This window comes from Homarus americanus, unplaced genomic scaffold, assembly GCF_018991925.1.
Source record: "Homarus americanus isolate GMGI-L3 unplaced genomic scaffold, GMGI_Hamer_2.0 scaffold41027, whole genome shotgun sequence".
In the NCBI taxonomy this organism is placed as follows: Eukaryota; Metazoa; Arthropoda; class Malacostraca; order Decapoda; family Nephropidae; genus Homarus; species Homarus americanus.
This window is the reverse complement of record NW_024745073.1, coordinates 1-22791: the sequence shown is the minus strand read 5'-3', so window position 1 is coordinate 22791 and position 22791 is coordinate 1. Positions and strand designations below refer to the sequence as shown.

The window sequence follows — 22791 nt, the reverse complement described above, 5'->3', positions numbered from 1 at the left end:
GCTACAAGGAGGCTCTCCTTGTAGTGAAGACTGATGAAAAGAAGAATCAAGACCCCAACAAGACCGAAGAAAAGAAGACTCAAGACCCCAACAAGACCACAGTAAAAGTGGAACAAGACCAAGAAGAAGAATATATACCAGAACAAGACCAAGAAGAAGAATGGCAATTTAAAAGTAAAAGGAAAAAAAGGAAGAAGTCCAAAGAAAATGACTCTGCAAACAAACAGCTTCGGCCGAAATAGCCTAACGGCGAAGTGGCCAGTAATTCCCAAACAAACTAAAAAAAACATTGTGACGTCACTTGAAAGCCATTTGCCTGCATATGTCGCTACTGCCCTCTGTGGTGAGTAAATTGTTGGTATTTTTATTTTCATTATTAAGTTACATGTGATGTTAGAGAGTTGGTCAACCACTGCCATGGAAGTTTGTCAACCCAACAAGTAGTTACTGAGTGTTTTATTCCGTCATCAGATGGAGATTTGTGTGAAGATGTTTCATGAAAAGGGAGTTGCAAAGATAAACTCTGTCATTTTTTATATATTATGGTGCCTTTGTATTAGTGTAGTTTATAACTTTTATCCTCTTCATCACTGATCGGCTCGTTAGCCGCTTGGGCGATCGGTCACGTCTCTGTCACGCACTGTTGGCAAGTACTGGGCATGCACCGGCTCCTGAATGTACCTGAACCTGCTCCAGTGTTGGTCAAGTCTTGTCTTGAAAGAGCTCACACTCGGTGCCATCACAACACTCTCTGGTAGATTGTTCCAAGAGTTTACAACCCTCACCCCGAAAAAGTTTGCCCTCACAGTTTTCTGGACTCGCGACTTGGAGTTTGTAGTAAGAAATAATTCGTTGCTGTCGACAATTTGGTGAATTGACAAAAATTAATAGGGCTTATATTCGTTTTTATCCCAATAGTTATTTCAGATTTGGGTCAATTCTGTATGTAGGACTAATCCACTAGCGCTGCATAGCGCTGATGTGGCCGTATCATCTCGCGTCCAGAAAATGCCTCAAATTTCACCTTATCATAGTAAGTTCTTTGTTTAATATTCCGGGCAAGTTAGGTAAGGTTAGGTAGGTTTGGTTGGTTAGGTCTGTTTTTCATACCGACAAATGTTAAGTAGCGTTACTTTAAAAATATCTATTTTTAACTTATTTCCGCAAACTACAACGTGTCCACTATAATATAACAATGAAAATCTGGCGTTTTTATACTTGTTTTTAATAAATTTCGCTTGCGGATTAGTCCTATATAATTACGTCTGAATTGGTTGAAATTTTTCTACACTAATACGATATTAAACACAAAAAATGGAAACGACAATGCCGGAACCTAATAACACCTGACCTAACGTACCCAACCTATGGTTTGTTAGGTCAGGTTCTATGCATTATCGTGTTAAACAACTTACCTTAATATTGAGGTTGATATACATCAGCAGTGGCGAGGAGGAATACGTGGAAGCGTTCACCAACATTTAGGAAATCTCTTGAAAAGGGATTTAGCGAGTTAAACAACAAAAATGGCGCCGGGAGGAGAATTGTGAAGCGGGATAGAGTAAATAAAAAAAATCCTAAAAAAATATACTTAAAATTATTCTAGAAAGTTGTCGTTTCTTTTAATGTACTTAAAATCATCAACACAAGTGTAGCAAAAATCAAGAAAATCAAGAAAACTTATGGTGGTCGCCCTTTTCTACACCTTTACTTTATTTTTTTAATAAGGAATCGATTTTCTTCTATGGCATTTCCTGGGCAAATGCATAGTTTTTGTCAGGTTAGGTTAGGTTTGGCTTGTCTTGTCTTGTCTTGGGTAGTAGGTACATGGTAATAGGAAGTTAGTATATTTTGGCATAATAAATAATTTTTCTGGTGAATTTTGGTGGTTTTTAGTCGATTCTGGATGTTGTTTCTTTTGGGAATGAGCCTTTTTGGGGATTTGATTCCTCATTATAATTGGAAAAATTTAAAAAACATCTTTTAAGTTGTTTCTTAATGGCCTACACACAAGTCAGCTGCTGGACCATCTACAAGAAAATAAACATCTTTACTCCTCTATACAACATTTTCCCATGCTGCTAACACTGCATATTCTGTAACTCGGCTTGTAATGATGATATGAACTTGATCATCTGAAGTCCAGTTTTAGTGTCATCAGTACCTTGTTCTGTGTACTGCCTTATAAGATCCTACACCCTGCCCTGCCACTTGGCACAACTGAACCGTCATAATATACATGCAATGTGTTTATTTTATGTAAATTACTACTCCCAGGGTGGATCCTACAACTTTTCCAAATAGCTGTTCACCAGTTTGTCAAATTATAGTTTTTAATTATGTAAATTAATCCTTTCGTGTATCCTCTCCTACCTTGCCTTGCCTCCAGAAGGTCCTTTCATTTTTTAAGCCAACATTTATATCTAATAAAAGTTTACCCCCACTATTCTCTCTCATTAATCGAATTACAGTGATCCCTCGGTTAACGAGCACAATTCGTTCTAGAAGGTTGCTTGTTAACCGAAAAATTCGTTAACCGAGGGATCACTGTAATGCAACTGTGTGAAATGTTCTGTATCCCTAGCTCCATTTTTAATATCTCAATCATTGCATTCTTTTGACTTCCTGAAATTATTCTCATTGCTTCGTTTTGCAGGATATCAAGCTTTTGTAGCCTTCCTTAACCAATACAAGAGAGGACAGGTGCTGCCACGGGCGGCCGCAGGATTTTTCCAGGGGGGCTGCAAGAAAGCAAGACAAGACCTGACATATCAGTTTATTCAAAACAGGTACATACACTTGTATACATCCGTATAAAAGTATGATAAAGTATTAGTTACTTTCCAGTAATGTACAATCTGCAATATCTCTTATCAGTGTTATTACCAAATTATTACTCACTGAAATTATTAATTTTATATCATTAATCATGAAAATCTAGGGATGACTGTCTGTGACGATGGTGACTTGCTTAGCAGCACAATTTCAATGGTTAAATAAATGCTTTACGTTATGCTTATCAACTTCAAAATGATTAATCACATCTTCAATGAAGGCTTTCTTTCTATCTAATAATTTTTGTCTTATGCACGCTGAGCATGTACAGTACAGTACAATTCAGACAGGCATTCAGTTGATACTGTTTATCGAAGCCATGTCTTGACATGTTACTGCCAAACTTCAGCTTAGCAATTTAGATTAATTTGAGGTGCACAAAATGATAAACATGGCCAGTGAACAAATCAAGGAAATTCATAGTGATAAGAAAGATTACTTTAGAATGTGGTTGACCAAGGCCTCCCAGCTTGTTGAGAGTGTTGGTGAAATGGTATCAAAGTCATGCATAAGTACAGTAGGCATCAAGTAAATTGCAGCTACAGTAAAAACCTAGCCATTCCATTCCTTGGTCACCTTTTAAATGAGATGGAAACCCACTTTAATACAGAGTCAAGACATGTGCTGCCCTCTAACAAATCATTCCAAATGGCTAGTAATCTAATAAGTGGTAAAATGATAAAAATAAATAAGGTAAAAATAACCTTGGCATTGTTTGTAAGAAAGTTGCCATTTTGGAAAATTGACTTTTCCTTGTCTCTCTCCCTTTTCAGTTAAGGTGCTGGAAAACTCATTACCGATAAAGAAATGTCACTATCTAATTTCATTGAATCTCTCATATATTTTGGTCAAAAATTTTATAAGGTGTAAGACTTACATTTTTGGTGGTTTTTGGCCAAAAATTAGATTTTGCTGAAAATGACAGTATGGGTACTCCTGAGCTTGCTCTTTATGAATATGTGGTCCACGATTCGATTGCAGAGTAATTAGTGGCCAAAATGACCCTTGAAAGATTTTACTGACAATTGTCAATGCTAATTACTCATTAACTATGGGTTTGCAAGGTGTGATTTGGGGTTTGTGTGTTATTCTGAAAGTACTTTCTTAGGTAAACCCTTTTTGGCCAAAAATACTTTTTCTCTCTGAACTAAAATTTAATGTGCCTAACTATTTAAGTACATCCAGAATAATACACAAGCACCAAGAAATGACCTCGAAAACCCATAAGTGGCGAGTAATTAGCATTGCAAAAGTAATTAAAATATTCTAAAAATCATTTGAACATTTTCTAAAAGCCATTTGAACAAGTTATAATCAAGATATCAAATTTTGGTTAACAGATCCTTAAGCAGCACATTCAGGAGTACCTATACTGAAATTTTGAACAAAATCCATTTTTTGGCCGAAATGACAAAAATTGTAAGTCTATAGCCTTAAAGGATTTTTGGCCAAAAATACGTTTTCTCTCTGAACTAAAATTTAATGTGCCTAACTATTTAAGTACATCCAGAATAATACACAAGCACCAAGAAATGACCTCGAAAACCCATAAGTGGCGAGTAATTAGCATTGCAAAAGTAATTAAAATATTCTAAAAATCATTTGAACATTTTCTAAAAGCCATTTGAACAAGTTATAATCAAGATATCAAATTTTGGTTAACAGATCCTTAAGCAGCACATTCAGGAGTACCTATACTGAAATTTTGAACAAAATCCATTTTTTGGCCGAAATGACGAAAATTGTAAGTCTATAGCCTTAAAGGATTTTTGGCCAAAAATACGTTTTCTCTCTGAACTAAAATTTAATGTGCCTAACTATTTAAGTACATCCAGAATAATACACAAGCACCAAGAAATGACCTCGAAAACCCATAAGTGGCGAGTAATTAGCATTGCAAAAGTAATTAAAATATTCTAAAAATCATTTGAACATTTTCTAAAAGCCATTTGAACAAGTTATAATCAAGATATCAAATTTTGGTTAACAGATCCTTAAGCAGCACATTCAGGAGTACCTATACTGAAATTTTGAACAAAATCCATTTTTTGGCCGAAATGACAAAAATTGTAAGTCTATAGCCTTAAAGGATTTTTGGCCAAAAATACGTTTTCTCTCTGAACTAAAATTTAATGTGCCTAACTATTTAAGTACATCCAAATAATACACAATGCCACCAAGAAATGACCTCGAAAACCCATAAGTGGCGAGTAATTAGCATTGCAAAAGTAATTAAAATATTCTAAAAATCATTTGAACATTTTCTAAAAGCCATTTGAACAAGTTATAATCAAGATATCAAATTTTGGTTAACAGATCCTTAAGCACACATTCAGGAGTACCTATACTGAAATTTTGAACAAAATCCATTTTTGGCGAAAATGACAAAATTGTAAGTCTATAGCCTTAAAGGATTTTTGGCCAAAAATACTTTTTCTCTCTGAGCTAAAATTTAATGTGCCTAACTATTTAAGTACATCCAGAATAATACACAAGCACCAAGAAATGACCTCGAAAACCCATAAGTGGCGAGTAATTAGCATTGCAAAAGTAATTAAAATATTCTAAAAATCATTTGAACATTTTCTAAAAGCCATTTGAACAAGTTATAATCAAGATATCAAATTTTGTTTAACAGATCCTTAAGCAGCACATTCAGGAGTACCTATACTGAAATTTTGAACAAAATCCATTTTTTGGCCGAAAATGACAAAATTTGTAAGTCTATAGCCTTAAAGGATTTTTGGCCAAAAATACTTTTTCTCTCTGAACTAAAATTTAATGTGCCTAACTATTTAAGTGCATACAGAATAATACACAAGCACCAAGAAATGACCTTGAAAACCCATAAGTAGCGAGTAATTAGCATTGCAAAAGTAATTAAAATATTCTAAAAATCATTTGAAGATTTTCTAAAAGCCATTTGAACAAGTTATAATCAAGATATCAAATTTTGGTTAACAGATCCTTAAGCAGCACATTCAGGAGTACCTATACTGAAATTTTGAACAAAACCCATTTTTTGGCTGAAAATGACAAAAATTGTAAGTCTATAGCCCAGCGATTTTGGCCAAAAAATACGTTTTCTGAACTAAAATTTAATGTGCCTAACTATTTAAGTACATCCAGAATAATACACAAGCACCAAGAAATGACCTCAAAACCCATAAGTGGCGAGTAATTAGCATTGCAAAAGTAATTAAAATATTTAAAAATCATTTGAACATTTTCTAAAAGCCATTTGAACAAGTTATAATCAAGATATCAAATTTTGGTTAACAGATCCTTAAGCAGCACGCTCAGGAGTACTCTATACTGAAATTTTGAACAAAATCCATTTTTTGGCCGAAAATGACAAAAATTGTGTCTATAGCTCAAAGGATTTTTGGCCAAAATACGTTTTTCTGAACTAAAAATTTAATGTGCCTAACTATTAAAGTACATCCAGAATAATACACAAGCGCCCCAAGAAATGACTCGAAAACCCATAAGGGCGAGTAATTAGCATTGCAGTACTAAAATATTCTAAAAAATCATTTGAACATTTCTAAAAAGCCATTTGAACAAGTTATAATCAAGATATCAAATTTTGGTTAATAGATCTTACAGCACGTTCAGGAGTAATTTATACTGAAATTTTGAACAAAATCCATTTTTGGCCGAAAATGACAAAAATTAAAGTCTATAGCCTTAAAGGATTTTTACCAAAATACGTTTTCTCTGAACTAAAATTTAATGCCTAACTATTTTGCTATTACATCCAGAATAATACACAAGTACTCAAGAAATGACCTCGAAAACCCATTAGTGGCGAGTAATTAGCATTGCAAAAAGTATCAAAATATTCTAAAAAATCATTTGAACATTTTCTAAAAGCCATTTGAACAAGTTATAAATCAAGATATCAAATTTTAAGTTAACAGATCCTTACAGCACGCTCAGGAGTACCTATACTGATATTTTGAACAAAATCCATTTTTTGGCCGAAAATGACAAAAAATTGTAAGTCTATAGCCTTAAAGGACGGCAATAAAAATACGTTTCTCTGAACTAAAATTTAATGTGCTCAATCTATTTAAGTACATCCAGAATAATACACAAGCACCAAGAAATGACCTCCAAAACCCATAAGTGGCTAGTAATTAGCATTGCAAAAGTATCAAAATATTCTAAAAATCATTTGAACATTTTCTAAAAGCCATTTGAACAAGTTATAATCAAGATATCAAATTTTGCTAACAGATCCTACAGCACGCTCAGGAGTACTTATACTGAAATTTTGAATAAAATCCATTTTTTGGCCGAAAATGACAAAAATTGTAAAAAAGTCTATAGCCTTAAAGGATTTTGGCCAAAAATACGTTTTTCTGAACTAAAAATTTAATGTGCCTAAATTATTTAAGTACATCCAGAATAATACACAAGCACCAAGAAATGACCTTTAGAAAAACCCATAAGTGGCGGAGTAATTAGCATTGCAAAAAGTAATTAAAATATTCTAAAATCATTTGAACATTTTCTAAAAGCCATTTGAACAAGTTAATCAAGATATCAAATTTTGGTTAATATGATCCAAGCAGCACGTTCAGTGCAATTATAATTGAAATTTGAACAAAATCCATTTTTTGCCGAAAAATGACAAAAAATTGTAAGTCTATAGCCTTAAAGGATTTTTGGCCAAAAATACGTTTTCTCTGAACTAAAATTTAATGTGCCTAACTATTAAAGTACATCCAGAATAATACATACACCAAGAAAATGACCAAAACCCATATGGCTAGCATCAGTATTGCAAAGTAATTAAATATTCTAAAAATCATTTGAACATTTTCTAAAAGCCATTTGAACAAGTTATAATCAAGATATCAAATTTGCTAATGATCCTAAGGCATCGCTCAGAGTACTCTATACTGAAATTTTGAACAAAAATCCATTTTTATTTAAAGACAAAAAATTGTAAGTCTATAGCCTTAAAGGATTTTTGGCCAAAAATACGTTTTTCTCTGAACTAAAATTTAATGTGCCTAACTATTTAAGTACATCCAGAATAATACACAAGCACCAAGAAATGACCTCGAAAAAACCCATAAGGGCGAGTAATTACATTGCAAAAGTAATTAAATATTCTAAAAATCATTTGGAATATTTTCTAAAAAGCCATTTGAACAAGTTATAATCAAGATATCAAATTTTGGTTAACAGATCCTACAGCACGTTCAGCAGTACCTATATACTGAAATTTTGAATAAAATCCATTTTTGGCCGAAAATGACAAAAACAAGTCTATAGCCTAAAGGATTTTTGGCCAAAAAATATGCTTTTCTCTGAACTAAAATTTAATGTGCCTAAACTATTTAAGCACATCCAGAATAATACACAAGCACCAAGAAATGACCTTCGAAAACCCATAAGTGGCGAGTAATTAGCATTGCAAAAAGTAATTAAAATATTCTAAAAATCATTTGAACATTCTCTAAAAGCCATTTGAACAAGTTATAATCAAGATATCAAATTTTGGTTAACAGATCCTTAAGCAGCACATTCAGGAGTACCTATACTGAAATTCTGAACAAAATCCATTTTTTGGCCGAAATGACGAAAATTGTAAGTCTATAGCCTTAAAGGATTTTTGGCCAAAAATACGTTTTCTCTGAACTAAAATTTAATGTGCCTAACTATTTAAGTACATCCAGAATAATACACAAGCACCAAGAAATGACCTCGAAAACCCATAAGTGGCGAGTAATTAGCATTACAAAAGTAATTAAAATATTCTATAAATCATTTGAACATTTTCTAAAAGCCATTTGAACAAGTTATAATCAAGATATCAAATTTTGGTTAACAGATCCTTAAGCAGCACATTCAGGAGTACCTATGCTGAAATTTTGAACAAAATCCACTTGTGGACGAAATGCCAAAAATTGTAAGGCTTACCCCTTACAGAATTTTTGGCCAAAAATACTTTTTTTCTCTGAACTAAAATTTAATGTGCCTAACTATTTAAGTACATCAGAATAATACTAAGCACCAGAAATGACCTCGAAAACCCAGTAGTGGCGAGTAATTAGCGTGCAAAGTAATTAAAATATTCTAAAAAATCATTTGAACATTTTCTAAAAGCCATTTGAACAAGTTATAATCAAGATATCAAATTTTGGTTAACAGATCCTTAAGCAGCACGTTCAGGGAGTACCTATACTGAAATTTTAGACAAAAATCCATTTTTTGGCGAAAATGACAAAAATTGTAAGTCTATAGCCTTAAAAAGGATTTTTGGCCAAAATACGTTTTCTCTCTGAACTAAAATTTAATGTGCCTAACTATGTAAGTACATCCAGAATAATACACAAGCACCAAGAAATGACCTCGAAAACCCCTAAGTGGCGAGTAATTAGCATTGCAAAAGTAATTAAAATATTCTAAAAATAATTTGAACATTTTCTAAAAGCCATTTGAACAACAGTATGGGTACTCCTGAGCTTGCTCTTTATGAATATGTGGTCCACAAATCGATTGCAGATTAATTAGTGGCCAAAATGACCCTTGAAAGATTTTACTGACATTTTTCAATGCTAATTACTCATTAACTATGGGTTTCCAAAGTGTGATGTAGGGTTTGTGTGTTATTCTGAAAGTACTTAATTAGTTAAACCCCTTAAATTTCAATTCTGACTAAGAAGTATATTTTGGTCAAAAATTTTGTAAGGTGTAAGACTTACATTTTTGGTGATTTTTGGCCAAAAATTTGATTTTGCTGAAAATCACAGTATGGGTACACCTGAGCTTGCTCTTTATGAATATGTGGTCCACGATTCAATTGCAGAGTAATTAGTGGCCAAAATGACCCTTGAACGATTTTACTGACTTTTTCAATGCTAATTACTCATTAACTATGGGTTTCCAAGGTGTGATATAGGGTTTGTGTGTATTCTGAATTAGTTAAACCCCTTAAATTTAAATTCTGACTAAAAAGTATATTATGGTCAAAAATTTTGTAAGGTGTAAGACTTAAATTTTTGGTGGTTTTTGGCCAAAAATTAGATTTTGCTGAAAATCACAGTATGGGTACTCCTGAGCTTGTAGATACAGTGGTCCCTCGGTTAACGAGCACAATCCGTTCCCGCAGGTTGCTCGTTAACCGAAACCATTGTTTCAATGGGTTTTTGGGTAATTGGTTCCAGCTCACCGAAAATTGCCTAAATTCAACAAAAAAGGTAGAAAAGTACACTTACTTTAAGGTGTGTATGTAGAAGGGTCGTGGATGATGATGATGATGGGAATTAGAATGGGGGTGGAGAAGGGAGAAGAGAAGGCATTGGGGTGGAAGAGAAGTCACCCCATGGCACCATTTCACCCATAAAATTTTAGTTCTCTTGGTGTAATTCAAGATTATTTTCTTTAAATCAACTCTGCATTATATATTGTCAATATGTAAAATAAATTTCAAAATGACCAATAATTTGCTTGGAAACACAGAAAAAAGCTTTTAGTTGGAGAGTCTCAAGCAAGATGTTACCTCCACTGAAAACAGAGAGAGACTAATGCCTGTCTGGTGTGTTAACAGGCTGGATGGCACGCCAGAAACTAGTTTCTTTACCTTCAATTATGTTCAATAATTGTTAAAATGACTAAAAAAGTTAATATTAAACTTTTACAATTATTGAATAGTATAAACTTCTTGATATATACTAAAATAGTAAGGAATTTAAGCCCTAAAACCCATTACTGTATTGGCGGACTAATATTACAGCTGGTGACCGCCAAATGCAAGCGAAAGCATGTTGAAGTCGACTCGTTAACCGAGGGATCACTGTACACAGTAGTAACTCTGCCTTGTTCAACTGAACATGTCTGTCCCCAGCCCGGATAAAGGAGGAGGGCTACTGCAGTGTTGCAGATATTATCACCTCATAAACTTTGTTTTCAGACCAATTTATAATACAAGGTACAGTAACTATATTTACTAAGACCATCAATGTAGTATTTTAGCTTTTTATAGATGGATAGTAACGAGAAATGAGATAATTTATATACAGGTATACACTCACAATTAATGGTCACAAAACCATGTTCAATAATGTAAGACTAATCATGTAGTACACAGTATATTATGTTTTGTAGACAGGGAATCTTGAAAAATAAAAAGAATTGTATAGTTTATTTTTATTATACACTACATGTGTTAGTTTGCAATAAGAGTCCAGAAAGATTACTAAAGAACTTGTCAAATTGCCTTAGTTTTGTGTTACACCTGCACTGTCTAGGTACTTAATAGTTAACATAAAACTACCTGAATGTCTAGTAATCAATAAATTAAAACCTTCATTATCTTGTATTAGCGTAGGAGTTAATCAGTGAACTTGCAACGGTTGGGAAAGTCTCACTAGATAACATTATCCTTATATCTCAAGATAAGCACATTACCACTATAACATCTTTTCTCTGCAGATGCATTGTGATGGAGGCATCCTCACACTCACATAATCTGTCAAGCATTTCCCAATTCAACCTTTATAATGGACTCCACTTAAGGATTAGTTTATTACACTAAACCTTAATGATTTTGTCTGTCTTATGTCAGGTTTTGGTCATACACAAGATTTAGTTTGATCTAATAATGAAAGTCTTGTACTTCATGAATAATTTTGACCAGGTACAGTTCAGACCAGAATATGGGTATTTCTTTATTTATGCAAGTAACCAAATCTATTTAGTATTCATCACTTCCACCACTTGACAATTTGCTAGCTTTTTGGGCAGGCGAGTATGGTGAGGGAGTGAGTGGGTAGGGGTGTAATATTTGCTAGGTAAACAGCGTTCAACACCCTTCTCACATCTGTCCCAGGATGGAGTTTGTGCCCCAGGACAATTTTGCGAGATACACACACACACACTACCACCAACACCCACTGTACTTTAGTTCAAATATCAAATTATTTCGTTCAAAACGTTACAACTTTAAACATGACCCTTGGATTTCAAAGTCTTTACTTTGTGTGTTGTACATAATAAATTTATAAGGATTTTTTCTCTAAATTTTAGGCAAAACTGACTTCCATTTAACAATTGGTGTGCAGTGTCCTGATTGTCAACATTCCGTAAGTAAAATCCCTATTGTACTTTACTTTCATGCACTATGTATACATTACAGTACTTTCAAAATAATAGTATCTATACAGAATAAAAAACGTATCATTACGGACATGGCCGATGAATTTAAAAATGAACACCAACACCTCTTGTCTCCGAGGTGTCATTGTCTAGCACCACCATAAGGATGCATTTTTTATGTACACCTTGTAATAACTGCACTGAAAGGAGATATTACAATGCCATCTGTAGGTACAGTCCTGTGGTCATCTTTTGTTTTGATTTTGCATACTCAATAGGTCACTACTTGGGCATTAGTTTGTAACAGTTCTACATAGGCTGGCATCTTGGATGTCAATTAGTGTACATAGGCTATCATGTTGGCATCAAAGAGGATCCATATACTTTGCACCTCACCTTCAGGTTTCAAGTTCAGTTTGCAAGATCATTATTATTCTACTTTTCCAAAATCGGAGTATAGAACATGTCAAATTTATTCAGTGTTTATTTGATTATGAACATATATTATATAATGAGCCAACATTATATTCTCTTTCTCGATACAAGTGCCAACCATTACACAATATATCTACCTTTTTAATCTGTGTGGCTTGACTCGAGGCTGACTTACACATTCTTAAATATTACTTTACTGTACTTTTTAAATATTTTCTCAATTCTTAATTGCATAAATAAATTTGTGCTTCATAATGTGGTAGTCATGAAGGTGTGGGCTGTGGGATGGTTGACAGTACAGAACAGTCGCTGAGGTCATCTGGCCATCTTGCTTTCACATCCGGTACATCGATCTTGAACGCCAACCACCTGTAATAAGATTTTGAATTTAGATCATTCTTCATTAACATTAATGTAGCATTATCAATACACAACATTTACCCCAAAATTTATTGCATTCTATACTTGCATCCTTACATATATCCATACACTTGAGCACCCTCCTATATAACACCTTACACGTGAGCACCAGCCTTCCTGCTCTTATGGCTACAGCAGTCTTCTCACAGGCATCATCCACAACATTCCTTCACAGTACATGCCATTTTACCCAAAGTATGAGCGCCCCTCCACTGCCCAACGTCTGGCCCCTCCACTGCCCAACGACGAGCGCCTCCACTGCCCAACGATTTAGCGCCTCCACTGCCCAATGGCGAAGCGCCTCCACTGCCCAACGATGGCCGCCCACGCCCAACGATGAGCCCACTGCCCAACGGGCGCCCACTGCCCAACGATGAGGCCCACTGCCCAACGTACGAGCGCCTCCACTGCCCAACGTACGGCCCTCCACTGCCCAACGATTTAGCGCCCCTCCACTGCCCAACGTCACAGCGCCCCTCCACTGCCCAGCGTGCGAGCTCCCCTCCACTGCCCAATGTTCCTTCCTCCCAACCCTTCTCACAAAGCAAGTCACTCATTTTCATTCTTACATTCAGTGGTGTTTAGGATATCCATACGAAGACATAGGTAACTTAACTGGGGAGGCTGAATTAGCATGTGTGTTACATCTTGCTCAAGGTTGGTTCTGTCACTTCCTCTATGTTGGCCTTCAAGTACATCATCTTTCACCTGCAATATTTTTCTTGTTATTTATGTGGAATGCAGGTTAAACATACAATATCCTTCTACCACTAGGCCACCTGTACATGAACAGACTCCAACAGTACACAATTTTTCAAATTTTAATAATTTACAAGTCTCAATTTTATCTTACTTGAAAATTAACTTTCTGTATTCATGATCAGTAAACATAAGTGGCTCATAAAATAGTTTGAATTAATGTTCTTTAAGTATATTATGAAATTTGTTTTGTATAATATTGCTTAATGCAGATATGATCAGTCTAGGTTAGTTATGTTTTATCTAAGTCAGGATGGTTAGGTTAGTAAAGTTAGTTGAAACCCACCAAACAACAAATTGCTTTTCTTGCTATATTTACTACTATACTAATTTTCTCGAATAACCAATAGGCATGTAGTCCTGTATATTTATAGTCACTACAACTAATATTAATTTACTCTAATATCAGTCTACAGTCAGTCCACACAGTCCTCCAGGGCCCTCCATCACACACAGTCCTGCCCAGTGTAGGAGCACAATTTGCTTGGTTTATGGGATGACCTTACTAGCTAATATATAAAAGTAACTTAACTGATGAGGTTGAAGTAACATGCTGGGTGTTAAATCTTGCTCAAGGTTCTGTCTCTTCTACATTGGCCTTCAAGTGCATCAGCTGTCACCTGCAACATGTTTAAAGTTGTAATTTATGTATACAATAAATGTTAAACATACAATATACATTTACCACAGGACCACATGTACTTAAAATGTGTCCAACTGTACACAAGTTATCACTTTTTAATAATTTACACAAGTCTCAATTTTATCTAAATTCAAAATTCACTTTCTGTATTCATGATCAGTTAACACGAGTGGCTAGTGAAATACATTGAACTTTCGTTCTTCAACAAGTTTTTTATTTAATAAATTTACTGTATGATTGATAACTTAATACTAATTTAGTTCAATCTAGATTTGTTACACATTTAATCAAAGCTAGGCTGGTTAAGTTAGGTTAGTAGAGTTAGTTGAAACCCAACCACAACAACTTGCTTTACTGGTTACATTTAAACTAGACTACTAATTTTCTCTAACTAATAGGCTTGTAGGCCTGCATATTTATTCATAATGTCACTACAACTAATGTAATTTTACTATAAGGTCAGTCTCCTAGTCAGTCCACACAGTCATAGGCCCTCCATTTTCCCCTCCAACACACGCACACCACACACACCCCCCTCCAACACACACACACACACACCCCCTCAACACACACACACACACCTCAACACACCCCCTCCAACACACACACACACACCCCTCAGCACACACACACACACACCCCCTCCAGCACACACACACCCCTCCAACACACACACACACACCTCCAGCACACACACACACACACCCCCTTCACTACCCAGTGTAGGAGCATAGTTTTGAGTGGTTTTTTGGATGACCATAATAGCCAAGATATATAAGTAACTTAACTGATGAGGCTGAAGTAACATGCTGCTTGTTGACTCTTGTTCAAGGTTCTGGCACTTCTTCATGGGCCTTCCAGTACATCAGCTGTCACCTGCATCATGTTTAAAGTTGTAATTAATGTATTATGAAAATTAAACTTGCATCTGCCACTAGACCACATGTACTTAAACGGTCCCCAACTGTTTACATAAATCATTACCTACACATTAGTTTACTCAAATTACTTCTCACCAACACCAATACGGTACTGCTACACATCTCTAGACTGCTTCATGCACTATACACAAGGTTTACTACAGCTCTTCTAGACCTTCCCCCCCTCTCATGCCCCCTTAAGTGTCCCCCTCGACAGCTTGTTTACACTTCGTTTGAATGACAAACTTCACCACAACCACCTGCCCACCTCGTGCACAATTACTTCTCATGGGAACACAACCCATCTCATACACAACCACAGCCCCCCACAACCAGTATACAACACCCACACCTCTCACGAAACGTTAAATGACCCCACAAGCCAAACCCTCCTACACTCAAAACGTTATATGACACCACAACAAGCCACACCCACCCACAACTCCACACAGAGTTAAACGACCACCGGCCAAGTTACACCCACCCACACCCCACAAAACATTAAATGACACCATAGCAGACTACACACCTTCACACAAAACGTTAAAATAATACCTCAAGGAATACTGTTGTGTAGCGTCAGAAGCTTCACTTCTCACACTCGTGGCTTGGTATCCCCACTAAACTGCACCACACTGACCACATACTGCACCACACGAATAATAGGGTTTTGAACTGTAGTTGGATCTGTAGTCATTCCTTTATCTGAAAAAGAAAAAGATACACCAGCACATTGTAATACATAGATTGGCTCAGGTTTAATTGATCTTCAGCTGAAATAAGCTGGGGATGAATCTTCAGGCTAGCCAAACATTTTAACATTTTCCAGAGGTTAATTAGATGGTTGCTGCTTTATTTACCAATATATTTTAACTGTCTTCATATACATCTAACATTTATTTTAGAACCTGGTATTTTTTTTTACAAGTAGACAACCAACGAACCTCTAGGTTAGGTTACGTTAGGTTAATTTTGGTGCTTTTTGTTGGGCAATGTGTTTTTCCGATGGTAAAATCCAGGTTTGTCCACTTTTAAAAATTTACCAGGAACCCTATGTTACTTTATTTAATATACTGTATACTGAAACACCTCAACCTCTACTTTCTGAAACGTCTGTCCGTCGCCTCTTCGTCTGCCGGGCTCCCTACCTCGCCTCCTCAGCCGGGTTCCCCACCTCGCCCCCTCGCCGGCTCCCCACCTGGCCCGCCTCGGCCGGGCTCCTACCTGGCCCCGCCGCCGGCCCCCTTACCTGGCCCCGCCGCGGGTTCTACCTGGCCTCGGCTGCCTCCTCACTCGCCTCACCGGGTCGCTCCCACTACCCCGGCTAAAACCTGTAATAAATTTTGTTTCAACTTCCAGAAATCGTAGTTAAAGAGTAAGTAAAGAAATGGCCAATACAAATTTTTATATCGTATCTGCTAAAAATCGTTATATTTGTCAAACCTACAGTAGTCATTGTGTAGAAGTTTTAATGGAAACAGGGATCATGAACGTTTGGAGACATGCGTAATTATTGAGTTATGACCACCGGCTCCGCCAAAAGTGGGTTGGGCTTCCAAGGGGAAAATGTGAAATTAAAAAGTAAATGCAGTAATCTAACCCATCTGGTCATTGAACTCGCTACTGGTTAATTATTACGAATACTGATGTACGTTTTACTGCTACCTACCACCGGCCTATAGTTTAGGCTCGTTTGTCATGGCATATTGGCGGTATATATTTGCCTAAATTAAGAAATTACTGGTTAGACGTTAGAGAAACGCTTAATATAATACTAAACCATATTAATGTACTTGTTTAAGCTGCAAAGTAGGTACCATAGGCCATACAGCCCAGTGAATCTTGGGGATCGACCCTTGGAGGCAAGTGAACTGCAACAACCGCTGGCAAGTTTTAACTTAAATCAGCATTTATTACGCCATAATTAAGTATATTAAACACTTCCCCAAAGAATAACCATTTCTCTTGGCCATTTTCACTGTAGACAGTCGGGAAAAAACATTACGTATATAATTGAGACTAGAAGTGTGGGGCAGCTCGGGCTTACCTGCTTGTCAACTGCAGCCAGTGAGTAGTGATGGTGGTGAAGAATGGGGCGAGCGAGTTAGTCGAGACTTTATATATGAAGGTTGAGAGTGACGTCCACGAAGCTTCATTGAATCATTTTGATGCTTCATTGAAGCATTCGAAGCTTCGAATATGAATATACTGCACGCTAAAATACCTAAAAACGTCAAATTTATGGCCCAATTTCACTTTTCATTAACTTTTAGGATATAATACAGTGAAAATAGTGTCCCATGACGAAAAAACTAAAAACAGAAAAAAGGAAAAGGAGAGAAATGCTGCGACTCGAACTCGGGCCTCAATGAGTGGCAGGTAAAACGCTTTATCCACTGAACTTTTCGGGAAAGTAGATAACCAATTTTCCTGGAAAGTAGATATTTCCCATTTTGTATGATACAAATTTCCCCTTTTCTATGACAATCTACTTCGTAAAATTAGGTAACATTTCCCAAAAAGTCGATACAGTGACCCCTCGTTTAACGAACGCCTCGGTTAACGAAATTTCGGTTAACGAACTGCCTTCCATAAGGATCTTCAATTCGGTTAACGAACAAAATTTCGGTTAACGAATTTCTTACGAACAGACCTCAACATGTTTTCGCTTGCACTGACCGGGCAACCAGCTTTAGTATCAGTCCGCCAATACATTAATCGGTTCTAGGACTTAAATTCCTTACTATTTTAGTTAATATCAAGAAGTTTATACTATTCAATAATTTTAAAAGTTTAATATTCAATTTTTTAGTCATTTTAACGATTATTGAACATAATTGAAGGTAAAGTGACTAGTTTAATGCGCGGCATCCAGCCTCTTAACACAGCAAACAGGCGTTAGTCTCTCTCTGTTTTCACTGGAGGTAACATCTTGCTTGAGACTCTCTTCAACTAAACACTTTTTTCTGTGTTTCCAAGCAAATTATTGGTCATTTTGAAATATATTTTACATATTGACAATATATAATGCAGTGCAGTGTTGATTTAAAGAAAATAATCTTGAATTACACCAAGAGAGCTAAAATTTTATGGGTGAAATGGTGCCATGGGGTGACTTCTCTTCCACCCCAATGCCTTCTCTTCTCCCTTCTCCTCCACCCCCATTCTAATTCCCATCATCATCATCATCCACGACCCTTCTACATACACACCTTAAAGTAAGTGTACTTTTCTACCTTTTTTGTTGAATTTAGGCAATTTTCGGTGAGCTGGAACCAATTACCCAAAAACCCATTGAAACAATGGTTTCGGTTAACGAGCAACCTGCGGGAACGGATTGTGCTCGTTAACCGAGGGACCACTGTATCTACAAGCTCAGGAGTACCCATACTGTCATTTTCAGCAAAATCTAATTTTTGGCCAAAAACCACCAAAAATTTAAGTCTTACACCTTACAAAATTTTTGACCATAATATACTTTTTAGTCAGAATTTAAATTTAAGGGGTTTAACTAATTCAGAATACACACAAACCCTATATCACACCTTGGAAACCCATAGTTAATGAGTAATTAGCATTGAAAAAGTCAGTAAAATCGTTCAAGGGTCATTTTGGCCACTAATTACTCTGCAATTGAATCGTGGACCACATATTCATAAAGAGCAAGCTCAGGTGTACCCATACTGTGATTTTCAGCAAAATCAAATTTTTGGCCAAAAATCACCAAAAATGTAAGTCTTACACCTTACAAAATTTTTGACCAAAATATACTTCTTAGTCAGAATTGAAATTTAAGGGGTTTAACTAATTAAGTACTTTCAGAATAACACACAAACCCTACATCACACTTTGGAAACCCATAGTTAATGAGTAATTAGCATTGAAAAATGTCAGTAAAATCTTTCAAGGGTCATTTTGGTCACTAATTAATCTGCAATCGATTTGTGGACCACATATTCATAAAGAGCAAGCTCAGGAGTACCCATACTGTTGTTCAAATGGCTTTTAGAAAATGTTCAAATTATTTTTAGAATATTTTAATTACTTTTGCAATGCTAATTACTCGCCACTTAGGGGTTTTCGAGGTCATTTCTTGGTGCTTGTGTATTATTCTGGATGTACTTACATAGTTAGGCACATTAAATTTTAGTTCAGAGAGAAAACGTATTTTTGGCCAAAAATCCTTTAAGGCTATAGACTTACAATTTTTGTCATTTTCGGCCAAAAAATGGATTTTGTTCAAAATTTCAGTATAGGTACTCCTGAATGTGCTGCTTAAGGATCTGTTAACCAAAATTTGATATCTTGATTATAACTTGTTCAAATGGCTTTTAGAAAATGTTCAAATGATTTTTAGAATATTTTAATTACTTTTGCAATGCTAATTACTCGCCACTTATGGGTTTTCGAGGTCATTTCTTGGTGCTTGTGTATTATTCTGGATGTACTTAAATAGTTAGGCACATTAAATTTTAGTTCAGAGAGAAAACGTATTTTTGGCCAAAAATCCTTTAAGGCTATAGACTTACAATTTTTGTCATTTTCGGCCAAAAAATGGATTTTGTTCAAAATTTCAGTATAGGTACTCCTGAACGTGCTGCTTAAGGATCTGTTAACCAAAATTTGATATCTTGATTATAACTTGTTCAAATGGCTTTTAGAAAATGTTCAAATGATTTTTAGAATATTTTAATTACTTTTGCAATGCTAATTACTCGCCACTTATGGGTTTTCGAGGTCATTTCTTGGTGCTTGTGTATTATTCTGGATGTACTTAAATAGTTAGGCACATTAAATTTTAGTTCAGAGAGAAACGTATTTTTGGCCAAAAATCCTTTAAGGCTATAGACTTACAATTTTTGTCATTTTCGGCCAAAAAATGGATTTTGTTCAAAATTTCAGTATAGGTACTCCTGAATGTGCTGCTTAAGGATCTGTTAACCAAAATTTGATATCTTGATTATAACTTGTTCAAATGGCTTTTAGAAAATGTTCAAATGATTTTTAGAATATTTTAATTACTTTTGCAATGCTAATTACTCGCCACTTATGGGTTTTCGAGGTCATTTCTTGGTGCTTGTGTATTATTCTGGATGTACTTAAATAGTTAGGCACATTAAATTTTAGTTCAGAGAGAAAACGTATTTTTGGCCAAAAATCCTTTAAGGCTATAGACTTACAATTTTTGTCATTTTCGGCCAAAAAATGGATTTTGTTCAAAATTTCAGTATAGGTACTCCTGAATGTGCTGCTTAAGGATCTGTTAACCAAAATTTGATATCTTGATTATAACTTGTTCAAATGGCTTTTAGAAAATGTTCAAATGATTTTTAGAATATTTTAATTACTTTTGCAATGCTAATTACTCGCCACTTATGGGTTTTCGAGGTCATTTCTTGGTGCTTGTGTATTATTCTGGATGTACTTAAATAGTTAGGCACATTAAATTTTAGTTCAGAGAGAAAACGTATTTTTGGCCAAAAATCCTTTAAGGCTATAGACTTACAATTTTTGTCATTTTCGGCCAAAAAATGGATTTTGTTCAAAATTTCAGTATAGGTACTCCTGAACGTGCTGCTTAAGGATCTGTTAACCAAAATTTGATATCTTGATTATAACTTGTTCAAATGGCTTTTAGAAAATGTTCAAATGATTTTTAGAATATTTTAATTACTTTTGCAATGCTAATTACTCGCCACTAATGGGTTTTCGAGGTCATTTCTTGGTGCTTGTGTATTATTCTGGATGTACTTGAATTTAGGAAATTTTCGGTGAGCTGGAACCAATTACATGTACCCAAAAACCCATTGAAACAATGGTTTCGGTTAACGAATGACCTTCTGGAACGGATTGAGTTCGTTAACCGAGGGGTCACTGTAATCTACTTCCCCTAAAAGTCGATAATCTACTTTCCCGAAAAGTAGAAAATCTACTTTTCAGGAAATTAGATTACATAATTTTTCGAAAATTAGATTCCCATAGAAAACAAATTTTATTATAGAAAACGGAAATTTTTTATCATAGAAAATGGGAAATAACTACTTTTTGGAGAAGTACATTAACGACTTTTGGGGGAAATATTACCTAATTTTGCAAAGTAGATTATCATAGAAAACGGGAAATTTGTATCATAGAAAATGGGAAATATCTACTTTCCGGGAAAGTTGGTTATCTACTTTCCCGAAAAATAGATAATCTTATCTACTTTTCGGGAAAGTAGATTATCGACTTTTTGGGGAAGTAGATCATCGACTTTTGGGGAAATATAAGTAGATAACCAACTTACCCAGAAAGTAGACATTTCCCATTTTCTATGATAATCTACTTCGCAAAATTAGGTAACATTACCCCAAAAGTCGAAGATTTACTTCCCCAAAAAGTCGATATTCTACTTTATCGAAAAATAGATAATCTACTTATGGGTAGATAGGTGGGTAAGTGAGTTGGTGGGTGGGTAGGTAGGTAACTAGGTAGTTTGGTAAGTAGGCAGTTAGGTGGGTGGGTATGTAGTTAGGTAGGCATTGAATTGAATTCAATTGAATTGAATTTAAACAGTTTATTTAGCCAGAAAATCACAGATACAGAGTTGATAATAATAACAATATTAACATAGCTGAGCCAGTTGAGAACCTGAGCTCTCGTTGAGACACCTGATATATACTATACATTTATCTCAAGGAAGTATTATGTAACATTTAGTATCATCTGGAATAGGACAATAGAATGGTGGTAATAAGAACATCTTATAATGTTACCACGGTTGCCTCTGTCTACTCGGCAGTAATTGGGGACCTGGATGTTAATAGATATGCGGAATGTGTTCCGGGGTAATGGATAGTCAGTGCAGTTGGCGATTTATCCGGTCTTCTCAGACTATTCCTTGACCCTGGGCTGGGTCATGCAGCTCGTTAACTTAGGGTGTGGTTGTTGTGTTGGCGACAGCTTCTACACCTTAAAACCTTGGGCCGGCCATCCTCTTTACACGAGGTGCAACCATTAGGTAGGTAGGTAGGTAGGCCGGGCTCTCGGCATGGAGGTAGGCTAGTAGGAAGGCAGGCTGTCAGGCAAACAGGTAGGCAGACGTGATCTACAGAGCTGGAACTGTGTCTACCAGGATATTTACACTGTAGCATCCACGAACCTAACATAACCTAGGTTATCTTATGTTAGTGGATGCTACAGTGTAAATATCAAGGTAGACACAACTCCAGCTTTGTAGATCACATACTACAGTACCTCCAGCTCTATAGACTGCATACTACAGTAGCTCCAGCTCTGTAAACTGCATAGTAAAGTAGCTCCAGCTCTGCAGACTACATGCCATAGTAGCTCCAGCTGTGTAGACTCCATACTACAGTAGCTCCAACTCTGTAGACTACATACTATAGTAGCTCCCAAATAACAACATAAGCATCTATTTGTAATTTTTTCATTCATGGTGATGTAGCCTCTTGTCATGTGGTGGTGGTGATGTAGCCTCCTGTCACCTGGTGTTGATGTAGCCTCTTGTCATCTGGTGGTACTGGTGATGTAGCCTCAGTCATCTGGTGTTGGTGGTAGTAATGTAGCCTCAGTCAGGTATTGATGGTTGTAAAGTAGCCTCAGACATCTAGTGTTGTTCGTGGTAATGTAGCCTCTTGTCATCTAATGGTAGTGGTGATGTAG

General features: G+C 35.8%; 1 long non-coding RNA gene across 2 annotated transcripts; it reads left to right on the top strand.

The window, feature by feature from the left end:
* Window positions 1-39: 39 nt before the first annotated feature.
* On the top strand, window positions 40-13018 carry LOC121878452. 2 transcript variants are annotated; one of them, XR_006091157.1, is made up of 4 exons: window positions 40-343; window positions 2657-2789; window positions 10589-10783; window positions 11881-13018. It is a non-coding gene; the product is annotated as an uncharacterized LOC121878452 (long non-coding RNA). The 2 variants fall into 2 exon arrangements; XR_006091156.1 differs by lacking the exon at window positions 11881-13018 and having other exon boundaries at window positions 44-343; window positions 10589-11847.
* Window positions 13019-22791: the final 9773 nt, after the last annotated feature.